Here is a 13,519-nt window from a genome sequence, read left to right as displayed (position 1 = left end):
TTATTTCCTGAGTTTCCCAATGAGCTTGTTGACCAAGACCAAGCTCCTTCTGATTTCCACGCTGACAACCTCCCAGGCACAGCAGCTGTATTCTTTCTCTTTGAGATATACACTGATTCGCGGGAAGTAACTCTTCCCAGCCAATCTGGAGTTCTCACTCCCTAGAGGTGACTGTTCTGTCGACCTTCCCTCCCTCAGACACATGTCCAGCTCCTCCAGCTGCTGATCAAGTCCCACGAGGAATCTGTTCAGGAGGCTCTCGTCCCGACCTGCAGAGGAGCCCGTGGTGCTGAAGAGCTGGGAGGTCAGCTGGAGCAACCCGTGCACAGCAGCTGTGGCTTCTGTCTTCTCAGCCTGGCCCGTCCTCCAGGGTCTGAGGAGATCTGGTCAGTCCTGTCCCTCAGACAGGACACGGTGGACACTCTCTCCACCTGACTCCAACGTATGAAGCTTTCCAGATTGCCGCGGTTCGCAGGCAGCTCGCAGCCCAGAGAGCACGCGGGGCTGGAGCAGAGCATCCCCAGGCCAGCAGCACAGAGACGGGGAGGGCCATGGGGACGCTGGGGGCTCTGCAGGGCTGTCTGGAGGGAGGTCTAGGCAAGTTCTGAGGACTTGGGGTGATGGGCGGCTCTTAAAGAGTGAGCAGAGAAACTTTCCTTTTCTGGGTTTTTCCACATTTTGCCCGTTCCTTTCTTTTTCTACTCTTTGTAATGAAGTGAATCATAAATGTTAATTTTTGCCATGAGTGCTTGGAGTGGGGGGGGGGCCACCAAATCACGCGTTCCACTGTGGTTGATAGCTACACAGGCGTATATTATGCTTCTCACACCTGTTAGTTGTTCCTGGGAGGAGTCTGGTCAAAGTCAGAGAAAGAAGAAATATTCATACAAAATGGTGGCTTTTCCAGGTCACCAAATGTGTTCATTATGAAAAGAGCTTATAAGAGAAGCTTTTGATTTTCTCATTTTTTCCTTATTTACCCTTTTCTCCCTTCTTTAAAAAATTTCAGTTGATATCACCTGAGTTGGTCTTAAGCTCACTGGAGACATTATAGGGAACAATATCACTGACATCATTTGTTAAAAATTAGTTATTTTGCAACTATAATCCACAAGGCACTTTTTAAGGTGCTGGTTGTCCTAAAAAATGTATGTTTGCATGTGTTTATTTCTCTTTCTCCTCTGCCACTGCAATACTTCACAGGATACTTTGCTTCAGTCTTTGTGTGATAATACAGATAATCTCATCTCCTTAAATATTTCACTGGGAAGTGATCACCTACCGTACACTCAGGGATACTGAGGTTGCAATTACATTCAATCCTTGTAATGGCATGTCTTTACCAATTCTGTAAGGTATAGATAATTTTTAATAATATTAATGACAGAAATTTTTACCTGCAGCCTCTCAGCAAAGTGTTTTTAATAAACATTACATTAATCTTCACAGCTTCCCTATGAGATAATTACTATAATTACTGACATGTTTGCAAATAAGGAAACTGAAAACTCAGATTACTTAACTTGTTAACAGTCAGGATTATCTGCATAAGTGGTACTTGACCACTGAACTATCCTGCCTCCATGTTATTCCTCATTAACCTTACACATTCTCCTTTAGCTACACTGCATACAATTGTAATTAAGTAATCCATCTAACTATGTAACATTTGACTGCCCTGAGAGACTGTAAGCTCCCTAAAGGCAGTAATGCCACATGTGGAGTATCAGCAAGGTGTCTGTCCCAGAGGAATTGCACGGAGGGTTCTCTGTCCCATTGTTGTTCATCGGGGCATGTCTGACTCTCTTGATCTCATGGATTTCAGCACACCTGGCTGCCCTGTCCTTCTCTATCTCTCAGAGTTTGCTCAAATTCATGTCCATTGAGTCAGTGATGTCGCCCTCTTCTCATCCTGCCCTGTCTTTCCCAGCATCGGGGTCTTTTCCAATGAGTGGGCTCTTCCCATGAGGTGGCCAAAGTATTGGAACTTCAGCTCTGTCCCAGAGCCAGTTATACAATAACTATACACACCAAAGTTTTAGTAGACCTAGTATATGAAGACTGTTTCAGAAAATGATAATCTTCTGAAAACAAAGATAGTAAGAGTAAATGTAAATGGATTTTTTTAAACTTTCTGGGTAATTTCTCAAAATAGTATTTCAGGTGGAAACAGACACTCTCAGAGTTGTTGTTTAGCTGCCATAATATGCCAGGCTCCTCTGTAGATCTCAACAAAATACCACTTGAAATATAGGACTAGAACTTTGCTGGGGTCCAGCCTTGGCGGGGTCCAGCCTCGGCAGTATCCAGGGGGTAACCTCGATATGAACGGCATCAGCAAGAGAAGACACGTGAGACCAGCCTTGATAGGGCCAAGTCTGCGAGGGAGAAAGAGAGAGAGAGAGAGAGAGAGAGAGTGACCAGACGGGGGTGTCTGCAGGGTCTGGCAGAGTCTGACAATGTTTTATTTTTTACCGTAGCTTTTATACCCTAAGTTAGTACATCTTTTAGGGGAAGATAGTTTAACATTACATCAGCTTGTTCTTCACGAAACCAGGGTGTTTTCTGCATACTTCTTTGTTTATGAGGGTCTTGTACATTATCTTCTGGCCTTGGGTCCCATTAACGTTTTATGCAAGTCAGGTGAATGTAAACCTATTTTCTGTTTCTGTGGTGACCTTAACTGAAAGGTAGCAGTCTCATAGGGTAACGGTACAGAGTAGAAGTATAACCTTTTTAATACAAAAATTAATCCTTCTGCAGAAGTTGTCAGTTGAGTTTATCTAAGAAGTTTACTCCACACTGACTCTGCCACTTTGGTGAAGCAGCCTCTACCTAGCACTCCTGGGTGACAATTAACAACCATCTCATTGTTACCACACTAGGGCTAAGCTCTTATTTTTCTAGATCTATAACTATATTAACAATGGTTTCTATAACACAACCTTAGCACATTAAGAGCAAAAACACAGCAAGCAAAACACAGCAAGCAAACATCAACCCAATAACCACCTTTAGAATAATTTTTCTTATGTTTTCTAATAAGACTCCTTCACCCCTCAAAAAGGCCCTATGTCTATTAGGGCTTTTATATAATCAGGTTCTTTATGTTATTTTATGATTAGGATATTATAAGCAATCATGCATATTAGTACCAAGGGCATAAGCACATTTGCCAAGCAAACTAAAATACCAGCAAAGGAGTTTAAATTAAAACACTCCTTTCACCCTGGATAATCTCATAAAATACCACCACCCGGGAAACTTATTGATTAAAGTTCTAAATTGATCCTTATTTGGAAAGAGATTGGGGAAGGCCTTCTGCCTGTGTCACAGAAATTAGGGAGTAGTCTATTGAGGCAAGCATCAGAGAGACAGATATCATCTTTAAGGTGAGCGCCGGGGGCAGCTTTTCGGAATCCCTGAAAACCTGATCTGCCTTGCCTGTCAGGTTTTCTCCCTCATGGCCTTGTCATGGGTGGGATCTCATGTGCTGGCTCCCGGCAGAACTTATCAGGTGCAAAGGGAACTGTGTACTCAGCTGTCATCTAATGATTGCAATATCCCTGGAATGAGTGAATGGCACTTTTGTGACAATGAAGAACAGGAATTGGAGAGGAAGAACTTACTGAGTGTTCCTCTAAAATAGGAAGCACATTGTCAGAGCAGACAGCTCAGTCCAGTGCGTGAGACAGTGGACACGGGGGCAAGATCCCTGAGTTGATGTCACAACGCCAGCCTGCACTGCCTATGTGACATTCGGCACTACGGTTTTCTCCTCTCATATGGAACTGATAATCATATAAGTTTCACTGGATTTTTGTGAAGCTTGTAGGACGTAACGTACTTCTGACAATGCCTGGACATATAAGATTTCAGTATCTATTAACTGTTCCGAGGCAGAAAATTCACACATTCAACTATGGAAACTGGATAGAATTTCCCTGAGATGACCTGCTTTCCTTATTTTAATTCTCAGTTCAGTGGTCAACATTATTATATCTAATCTCATCTCTTATGTGAACATGACGTCCTGTCCAAATCACTTATACCTAGTAGCTTCCAGATACCAGCTTACCTCTCCACATGAATAAAATGACTGTCCAATCTGTAACCCAGTCTCTTTCATGGTGAGTTAATAGGTCTATATCCTCAGAATCAGATAATGTCCATGAAGAGTGAGAAATGTAAACAGACAAATAAAGATAAATAAATAGATACTGGGATTTAGTAAAGCAGTCAACTATCTTTTTAGGTAACACTCTGCCTAAGAGCCTGCTACCCTCCTCTGGCTCTGGCTTCAGCTAAACAATTTCACATAGGGTGATCTGAAATCTGTCATTCTGTAGAGCTCTTCATCCCTATTTGTGTAGTTAAGTGACATTTTGTCATTTGGACAGAGATGTCACTATAGTTTTTTCAATTACATCATTTACTTTCTTTTTACCTTTGTGTATTACTTCTTCATTCACTGCCTACTTTTACTTTCTAGGAATGTTCAATGAGTGGAAAGTTTTGATCTCTTGAAAAATCACCGAGGAAATACATTAACTGTTCTATTCATTTATATTTTCTGTTTCTTTTTTGCAATAAACTTCCAAGAGGAAATAGAAAACATTGTAGGAGCATTAGCACAGCTTTTGCAAACTGAAATACAAATGACAAAGACGAGGTAGCAATATGAAAACTGTATAAAAGCAACTAAGGAAAGAGTGGGTTGCTTGGACATGGCAAGGATAATGGCCTGGGCTAAGAAAGGCACATTCTAACCACTTGAACACTTGGACAGGAGCAGTGGTTACACTTTATTTTCATGATAGTGACTTTGGAGGATTAATCATCTTGGTATAGGCTGAGTTTGTAACCAGGAAGGGTTAATTTTGAATTTACACTGAATCTGCTTCTGTGACTTCAACTCTTTTTGTCCCAAAAATTCACATTTGGGAAGGGAAGAATCACAGATGGATGTGACATCTTTGTTTGTGGACGTGACATGAGATATTCCATTTCATACCACCCATGAAATGACTATAAGGAAGTGCAACTAATACCTCCCCCTACCTGAGGCTTACTAGACGTTCTGGGAGATATTTTCAGGAATTAAAAAGTCCTTTTACTTTGTTTTCCTCACCTCCCCCATCTCTGATTCATAAAAGAATCTGACATCCAGGACCCCCACAAGATGGTTATTGAGAGGCAATAGCCTTTCATCTCCTCAGTCAGCCAGTTCCCGAATAAAGTCCTTTCCTGATCTCAACACCTCGTCTTGGATTCATTGATTTACCCTGCAGCAAGCAGAGCAACTTGGACTCTGTAACAAGCTCAGCATATTGATTGGCACGTAATAAATGTTTAGCAATTTTCTCAATTATGGAGAGTAAATAAAACCAAATTTGACAAATTAAAAGCTCTGCCACAGAGAATAAGATGAGATCCATGCATATAAAGCTCAGATATTTTTCACATCTGATCAAGTCTTTCAAGAGGAATATGCAGAGGCAGCAAAAGAAGATTTAAAAAAGAAGTCTAACAAAGTTTCCTTAAAAGTTGATCTTAGCATCAGGAAGAAAGATCCAATAACTATTAATATATCATTAGTTCAAAGTTACTGAGATGATAAGCATTCCATTGAATTAGAACATCTACTTTTTTAATGAATACATTTTACTTCAATGTAAGGATAAAGAAGAGCAGAAACTCATGACAGATTTGCAGGCTCTTGAAGTGAAAGGCAAGCCCAAAATGAGGTAGTACATGAAACTGGGTAAATTCAGAATATGAAAATTTTGGACTTAATATTTAAGAGGCACACAACAGAAGATCCTTAGATGAAATGAAGTTGAAACAAAGGTCACAATCGCTCATCTCAACTGGAATGCTTCCTTGTGGAACTGACCAATGGTTCTTCATCTCCTCAATGATGACACTGATGATGCTCGTCTCTAACCCCATCTCTTCCTCTGAGTCCATGAACTGCCTCAGAGCCTTGACTTGGAAAAGCAGGAGACCTTCACACATTTAGATCAAATAAGGGCAATCTTTCTCTTTCTTGTCTGGGGTACAGGATAGACTTCAGAATCCTTCAGGAGCAGGTGAGTGGCGGCCAGCTCCAGGAGGCCCAGGTCACCTGTCCTCCACGAGATGCTCCAGCAGAGCTTCAACCTCTCCCACACAGAGCGCTCCTCTGCTGCCTGGGACACCACCCTCCTGGAGCAGCTCCGCACTGGACTCCATCAGCAGCTGGACGACCTGGACGCCTGCCTGGGGCAGGTGATGGGAGAGGAAGACTCTGCCCTGGGAAGGACGGGCCCCATATTGGCCGTGAGGAGGTACTTCCAGGGCATCCATGTCTACCTGCAAGAGAAGGAATACAGTGACTGGCCCTGGGAAACTGTCAGTGTGGAAATCATGAAGCGCTTTCTGTGTTAACAAGATCCTAAGGAAGCTGATTCTCAGTGACTCGTGTCCTAGCTCAGACTCTTCATTGTTCAGTCATTTCCAAAACTCTGATTTCTACTTCAGCTATGAAATAGTTTGAGTGACCTTTGATATGGCTTTAATATTGAGAATATCGATATCCAGCTGCTTTTAGAATTAGAGGAAATATATCTGATGCCCTGTGGCTGAATCTTATGCAATAACATGTTTTTGTGTGAATGTAATTCATTTATTTATATTAATTTATTTATTTTTATGGTACTTGCATTTATATGTTCTATTTATTACATGAGAATACATAATTTTCTTTAAGAAAAATGTACTTTTTATTTACTCATGAAATTTATTTGAAGACGTGTTTCTTCCTCTTCCTTTTTAATCTTTTCCCAGAGGCCTAATGCTGTAAAACTACATATAGAAAGATGTTATGCAGTTCGTTCCTTTATTTGTTGGCCTTCTGGAGAGAGTCTTGAGTGTGAGAGGCAGAGCTCAACCTTACAGAGCTCACACTGTTGCAGGGACTTTGCCATGAAAGAAGTAGTTATAAGGTAAGTAGGTATCTACACATGGGCCCTGGGTTACACAGAAGTATCAGATGCTGATGCAGTGAGTATCCTGGGAAGCTCATTCAGACCACCTTCAGTCTCCCCAGGGAAGTAATTCGAAGTATGAGACTTGAAGAATGAGTATGAATTTGTCAAGTAACTCACGAAGAGCAAAATTTCCCAAAATAAAAAAATAATAATAATACAAAACAAAGCACAGCATATAGAGGGTCCCTTCAGCAGGAATGGTTTTGGGACTTTTAAAGACGTGAACAAGACCAGAGTCGGTAGACTGTACTGATGCATGTAGGGTATAGCATGGCGTGACCCTGGAGATATGGAAAAGGGCCCAGTGATAGACTTTTGAATGATGTTAGAGATTTTATCTTAAGAACCAAGGAAATTGCTTGTGAATTTAATGCTACAGAGCAACTCTGACCAGAGCAGGTGCAGGGAAATTCAAGAAACCAGCAGTTCTCAAAGTGCAACCTGTGGGCCCCTGCAGATCCCCAGGACACTCTACAGGGATTCGTGAGGTAAAATGATTATTATAGTGATATCAAGATCTTGTTTCTCTTTTTCACCACATTAACAGCTTCTACTGGTGGTGCAAATACAATGTTGGGTAACAGTGCTGGTGCCTTAGTGTTGATCAAAGCAGTGACACCTCAGTGTCCTAGTAATTGTCATGTTTTTACGTATAATATACTTGAAGTTTGAAAAAAGTACCGTTTCACTTAAGAAGATCCTTAGTGAAACAGCAAGATGATGAATTTTATGAAATCTTAACTTTGGAGTATACATTTTAAAAGCATTCTCTGTTGTAGTCTTTTTAACATGTTGTGTGACAAGCACGTCTGCTGCATGCATGGTGATTGCTCTGAGGAGAAGCACTTGGATGATGAATATTTGAGTTATGTGCTACACTACCACTCTCTATAAAATCAAGTTTTACTCTAGAGAAGGACAGTCAAATCATGGTCACTCAGAAGTGGGCATTTGACAGATATTTTCTTATACTATTTCTATTAATGTTATATGAATATTCTTGTTGACTTTAATGAATGAGGCCAATCTATTTTCAACACATGTTTCTAGGATATGAATTCATCTCAGTGTGTATCTTTGCTTCTGAAAATTTGAGAAGTAGTGATTTAATTTCCATTACTTACAAAATTTCTAATTTTACGGTTTAATTTTGATTTGACATAATTTATCAGGATGATGTTACATCTTTAAGTGATGCTTTAAAATAATATTAAAATTAATTGCAGGCATTGTGATCTGGGCACACAACTTATGCAAATATTTTTCCCCTAGAAGAATTACGGATATTTTCTGTGAAGTCTAATTTATGATAATTTTCATGGATAGTTTATAGATATTTGAAACAAGTTATATTTCCTATTCTAGGTTAAGGGCCCAAGAGTGTTAATCACTAATTTCCTCCTCTAAATCATATTTTCAATTCTTCTTCTCTTAACTATTTTATATATGGTTTTTTACAGAATAATAGCATTGTGCTGCTTCCCAGGCGGCACTAATGGTAGAGAACCTGCCTGCCAGTGCAGGAGACAGAGAAGACACCAGTTTGATCCCTGGGTCAGGAAGGTCCCCTGGAGGAGGGCATGGCAACCCACTCCAGTGTTCTTGCCTGGAGAATCCCATGAACAGAAGAGCCTGGCATCCTATGGTCCATAGAGTCACAAAGAGTCAGACATGACTGAAGCAACTTAACTTGCAAGCACAGCATTTAGGTAAAATTTCAGCGCTACCATGTTTGTGTTCACATTGCTATATAACGTTACGTTCTTTCCTCATTGTTTTATACTATTTGAAATTTAGCTCAAGCATTTAAAAAATTTAATTATAGGTTCAATGTGTTTCTTATGTACATTGAACTTCTTTCTCACGAAGAACTTCTTTCTCACATGTTATTTCTGGAATTCTCAAGTGTATCAATATTGATATTGATGACAAAGATCTCGTTGATATTAACATTGCCACCTCTAATTATTTCCTTCATTATATTTTCTTGCTCTGTTTTGGCCCCCTTCTGTGTTGCCCTTGTTTTGGTATTAAGTATTTAGCATTATTTGATTTTAGGTTTTTCTTTCTCTTCCAAGTAATAATGGAGTTAGTGTTTTAAATTAATCAATAGCATCTTTTATGTTTAAGCAGAGTCTATTAATTTTTTATTATTTTAACCTTTATCAGTTTGGGTCTCAAATGTATTGGATTCATGCTTTAATTTTAATGTGACTTTTACATGTTTTTTGACCCTTGTCATACTCCATTCAGTTCTCCAACAGTCAATTATTTAGAGCAAATATATATTGTTAAAGCAATTTAGAGTTTCTCTGAATCCTTGAATGAAAAACTGAGCAACTAAAACTGCAAAATTTAAAGTAATTTGAGACTTCCTTGGCCATTCGGCGGTTAGGACTCAATATTTTCACTGCTGCAGGCCTGGGTGCAATCCCCAGTCAGGAAACTAATGCCTCTTAAGCCACGTGGCACAGCCAAAATAATAAGAAACTCTTTAAAGTAACTTCCATTGTTGTGACTGTTCACTTCTAGTTCTTACTAGGACTGTTGCTTTAATCAACAGAGTAAATGTTCACAAGAGACTTGATAGGAATAGAGATGCATGGGAAGCTATGTTCAAGTGTAAACACAAAGGAATGTCTAAAAGTTAAAGGAAAATAAATTGTTTATTTAAGAAAATGAAAATACATTAATTTTGAATGCTCTTAGAATGATGGAAAGTTGGATGCAGTTTGCAAAATGAGTGCCAAAATGTATTCCAAATATGATGATTGGAAATTTTTGGAGTCCTGTGGTTAGTAAGGCCATAATCAACTTGAATGAAACAATTCTCACTTTAAGGTGAAGCATATGAGAATATAGTAATGAGTTTCATATTCTTATCTAGCTTGTAAACTTGCTCTGAAGGCAGTTCTCATCCTGGGAGTCAAAATCTTTTTGAATGATGATGATACTGTTGCCATCGTCTCCTGACCTGTTCTTCAAGACTTCTATTGAGATTGCATCCAAGTACATGTACAACTGAGGAAACCACGGGGATACCTACGTTCAGTGTCACATAGACTCTCTCATAAAACTACCCCACAAGCTTTAACCAAGAAAGCAGGTGAACCAGGTGAGGTCTGAGGGGAGAGTTTATGTGGCAGGGGTTACTTCATCACACCAGGCTCTCCATGTGATCCTGGAAGTCTTTCATGGCCTTTCTTCAGGGATCTGTTATCCAGTGTTGGACTAGAGCAAGGAGCAAGCTACAGTACTGAGAGAATGAAGATCTGAGGCAACTTTCATCTCTGTGTTCTAGGTCCTCAGCCTTGTAGTCTTGGTTGACTAGAGTGATGCATTCATGAACAAACATGAACTGGAGTTACACTGCCATCTATGGGCTGTAGTCAAATACTGGCTTCAGTTCAGTTCAGCTCAGCCGCTCAGCTCAGTCATATCCGACTCTTAGTGACCCCATGGACTGCAGCACACCAGGCTTCCCTGTCCATCACTAACTCTTGGAGTTTATTCAAATTCATGTCCATTAAGTCGGTGATGCCATCCAACCATCTCATCTTCTGTCATCCTCTTCTTCTCCCGCCATAAATCTTTCCCCGCATCAAGGTCTTTCAAATGAGTCAGCTCTTCACAGCAGGTGGCCAAAGTATTGGAGTTTCAGGTTCAACCTCAGTCCTTCCAAAGAACATTCAGGACTGATTTCCTTTAGGATGGACTGGTTGGATCTCCTTGCAGTCCAAGGGACTCTCAAGAGTCTTCTCCAACACCACAGTTCAAAAGCATCAATTCTTCAGTGCTCAGCTTTCTTTATAGTCCAACTCTCACATTCATACATGACTACTGGAAAAACCATAGCTTTGACTAGATGGACCTTTGTTGGAAAAGTAATGTCTCTGCTTTTTAATATGCTGTCTAGGTTGGTCATAACTTTTCTTCCAAGGAGTAAGCATATTTTAATTTCATGGCTGCAGTCACCATATGCAGTGATTTTGGAGCCCCCCCAAAAAAGTTTGCCACTGTTTCCCCATCTATTTGCCATGAAGTGATGGGACCATGATCTTATTTTTCTGAATGTTGAGCTTTAAGCCACCTTTTTGACTCTCCTCTTTCACTTTCATCAAGAGGCTCTTTAGTTCTTCACTTTCTGCCATAAGGGTGGTGTTATCTGCATATCTGAGGTTATTGATATTTCTCCTGGCAATCTTGATCCCAGCTTGTGCTTCATCCGCCCCAATATTTCTCATGATGTACTCTACATATAAGTTAAATAAACAGGGTGACAATATATAGCCTTGAAGTACTCTTTTTCCTATTTGGAACTAGTCTGTTCCATGTTCATGTCCAGATATAACTACTGCTTCCTGACCTGCATATAGATTTCTCAGGAGGCAGATCAGGTGGTCTGATATTCCCATCTTTTTCAGAATTTTCCACAGTTTATTGTGATCCACACAGTCAAAGACTTTGGCATAGTCAATAAAGCAGAAATAGATGTTTTTTCTGAAACTCTCTTGCTTTTTTGATGATCCAGCGGATGTTGGCAATTTGATCTCTGGTTCCTCTGCCTTTTCTAAAACCAGCTTGAACATCTGGAAGTTCATGGTTCACATATTGTTGAAGCTTGGCTTGGAGAATTTTGAGCATTACTTTGCTAGCGTGTGAGATGAGTGCAATTGTGCAGTAGTTTGAGCATTCTTTGGGATTGGAATGAAAACTGATCTTTCCAGTCCTGTGGCCACTGCTGAGTTTTCCAAATTTGCTGGCATATTGAGCTTAGAGATTGGCTATATTGGTCTCCTCTGAACTCCAGCTGGGAAGATGGCAGGAAATTAGAAATCAAAGAACAGTTAGCTGTCCTGCCAATTTAAACACAAAGTAGCAAATACAGAAGTGAAGAAAAACAATTCTCATTCACAGTAGTGATTCTAGTAATGTGAAATGTATGTTCGTAGACCCACGTATTCATCTTCTTTTTCAATAATGGGAAAAAATAGATTTTCATTATTACATGCATTTGCTATTTTTCCTCTATTTTTATATCCTTAGCCATGAACGTTTTATGACCTTATCATTTTTTCCAATGTATCAATTTCATACATTAAACCTATCCATTTTTCACTTCCATAAAATGAATTAATTATTTTTCTATTGTTTTATTATTTTTCTTGATGAAACATACTTGACTCATATACTTGTTTTTGATGAGCTACAAATTATGTATAATTTAAAAAATAAGGTAAAGTACTTTCCTCATGTTCTTATAAAACAAATTTTTTTATTTTTTTTAATTTAAAAAATAATAATAGTAAAATTATATCTAAGACTTTCTCTGGAGCTGTTGCAGAGAGTGTGGGGTCAGTTCATCTTCAGATAGTTCCTTGCTCCGGCTTGTACTTCTCAAGGCCTCTAGGCCCCTTCCTGTGTAGTCGGTGCTAGCTACAGGGTTTTAATCTATTGCACCTGTCACTTCCAAAGCGGTTCCCTCTGTTTATTTTAGCTTCTGTTTGCTGGTCTCTTCAGTGTCTAATTTCCTCCCTGACACAAGGGGCGGGTGGTGGTCACTTTTTTTAGGCTCGCTTGTTCAGTCGTGCTTTGGGGAGGGAGGAACACTGCGAACACATATCACTGGCGTGTGCTCACAGGGACTCAGCCACACTGGTTTGCCCCCGCTCACGGCGTGTGTGTTTTCCCCGTCTACACTGCTCAGACTCTAGATTGCTCTGCCGGGAACTGTCTGAGGCGGGCCCTGGTTTACATACACTTCCCAGGTCTAAGCCGCTCAGGTCCAGGTTCTCGGTGCTCCACAAAGGCGCAGACTTGGTTGGGCCAGTGTTTTGCGCCCTTCCCAGGCGCGAGCCGCTCAGGTGCCCCGGTGCTAGGCACGCGTATTCACCCCAGGTGGAGGCTGCGGCTTACCCCCTCCCCGGTTCCAGCCGCTCGGTTATCTGGCCTTCTTAGGTGTGCCCTGTGTCTCTTCTGGGGAGCTGCTCTCTGCCTATGACCCTCCCGGCGGATGTCGACCGTCCAGAGCCCCAAGAAGTCTTGGTTAGCAGAGAAGTCGGCTTACAGTTTGATGGATGCCTCTCTGGGGCCGATCGCCCCCTTCCTGCTCTGGCTGCCCTCCCCTGCCAGGCTCCGGCGGGGAATGGGCCCGTCCGCAGCCGGCTGGCTCTGCTCAGTCCTTTCTCTTTTGAGCCTGCCTGGCGGTGTCTTAGGTTTGGGCTTTTCACGGGGCTCAGGGGATAGCTATCCCACAGTCTGGGTTACTATCTCAACCTAGTTCCCTCAGATTGCCCTCAGGGTATTCAGGCCCAGATCTTACCCTAAGTAATGCCACCCGCTCCTCCCTGTCCCTCCCATGCTTGCAAGTGGGGGATGCCAGGGTCTGGGCTGCTGCTGCGCTGGGAGTTGCTGTTAGGCACGTAATCTGTGGGATTTCACTATTTATTTATTTTTCCTTCCAGTTATTTTGCCCTCTGACATTCCAA

At 41.0% G+C, this 13,519-nt stretch overlaps 1 pseudogene; it reads right to left on the bottom strand.

The window, feature by feature from the left end:
* On the bottom strand, positions 1–553 carry LOC136148529 (interferon alpha-3-like; annotated as a pseudogene).
* Positions 554–13,519: the final 12,966 nt, after the last annotated feature.

This window comes from Muntiacus reevesi, chromosome 17 (assembly GCF_963930625.1).
Source record: "Muntiacus reevesi chromosome 17, mMunRee1.1, whole genome shotgun sequence".
Classification (NCBI taxonomy): Eukaryota; Metazoa; Chordata; class Mammalia; order Artiodactyla; family Cervidae; genus Muntiacus; species Muntiacus reevesi.
Note: the sequence above shows the minus strand (reverse complement) of the source record. Positions and strands in the feature narration are given on the sequence as shown.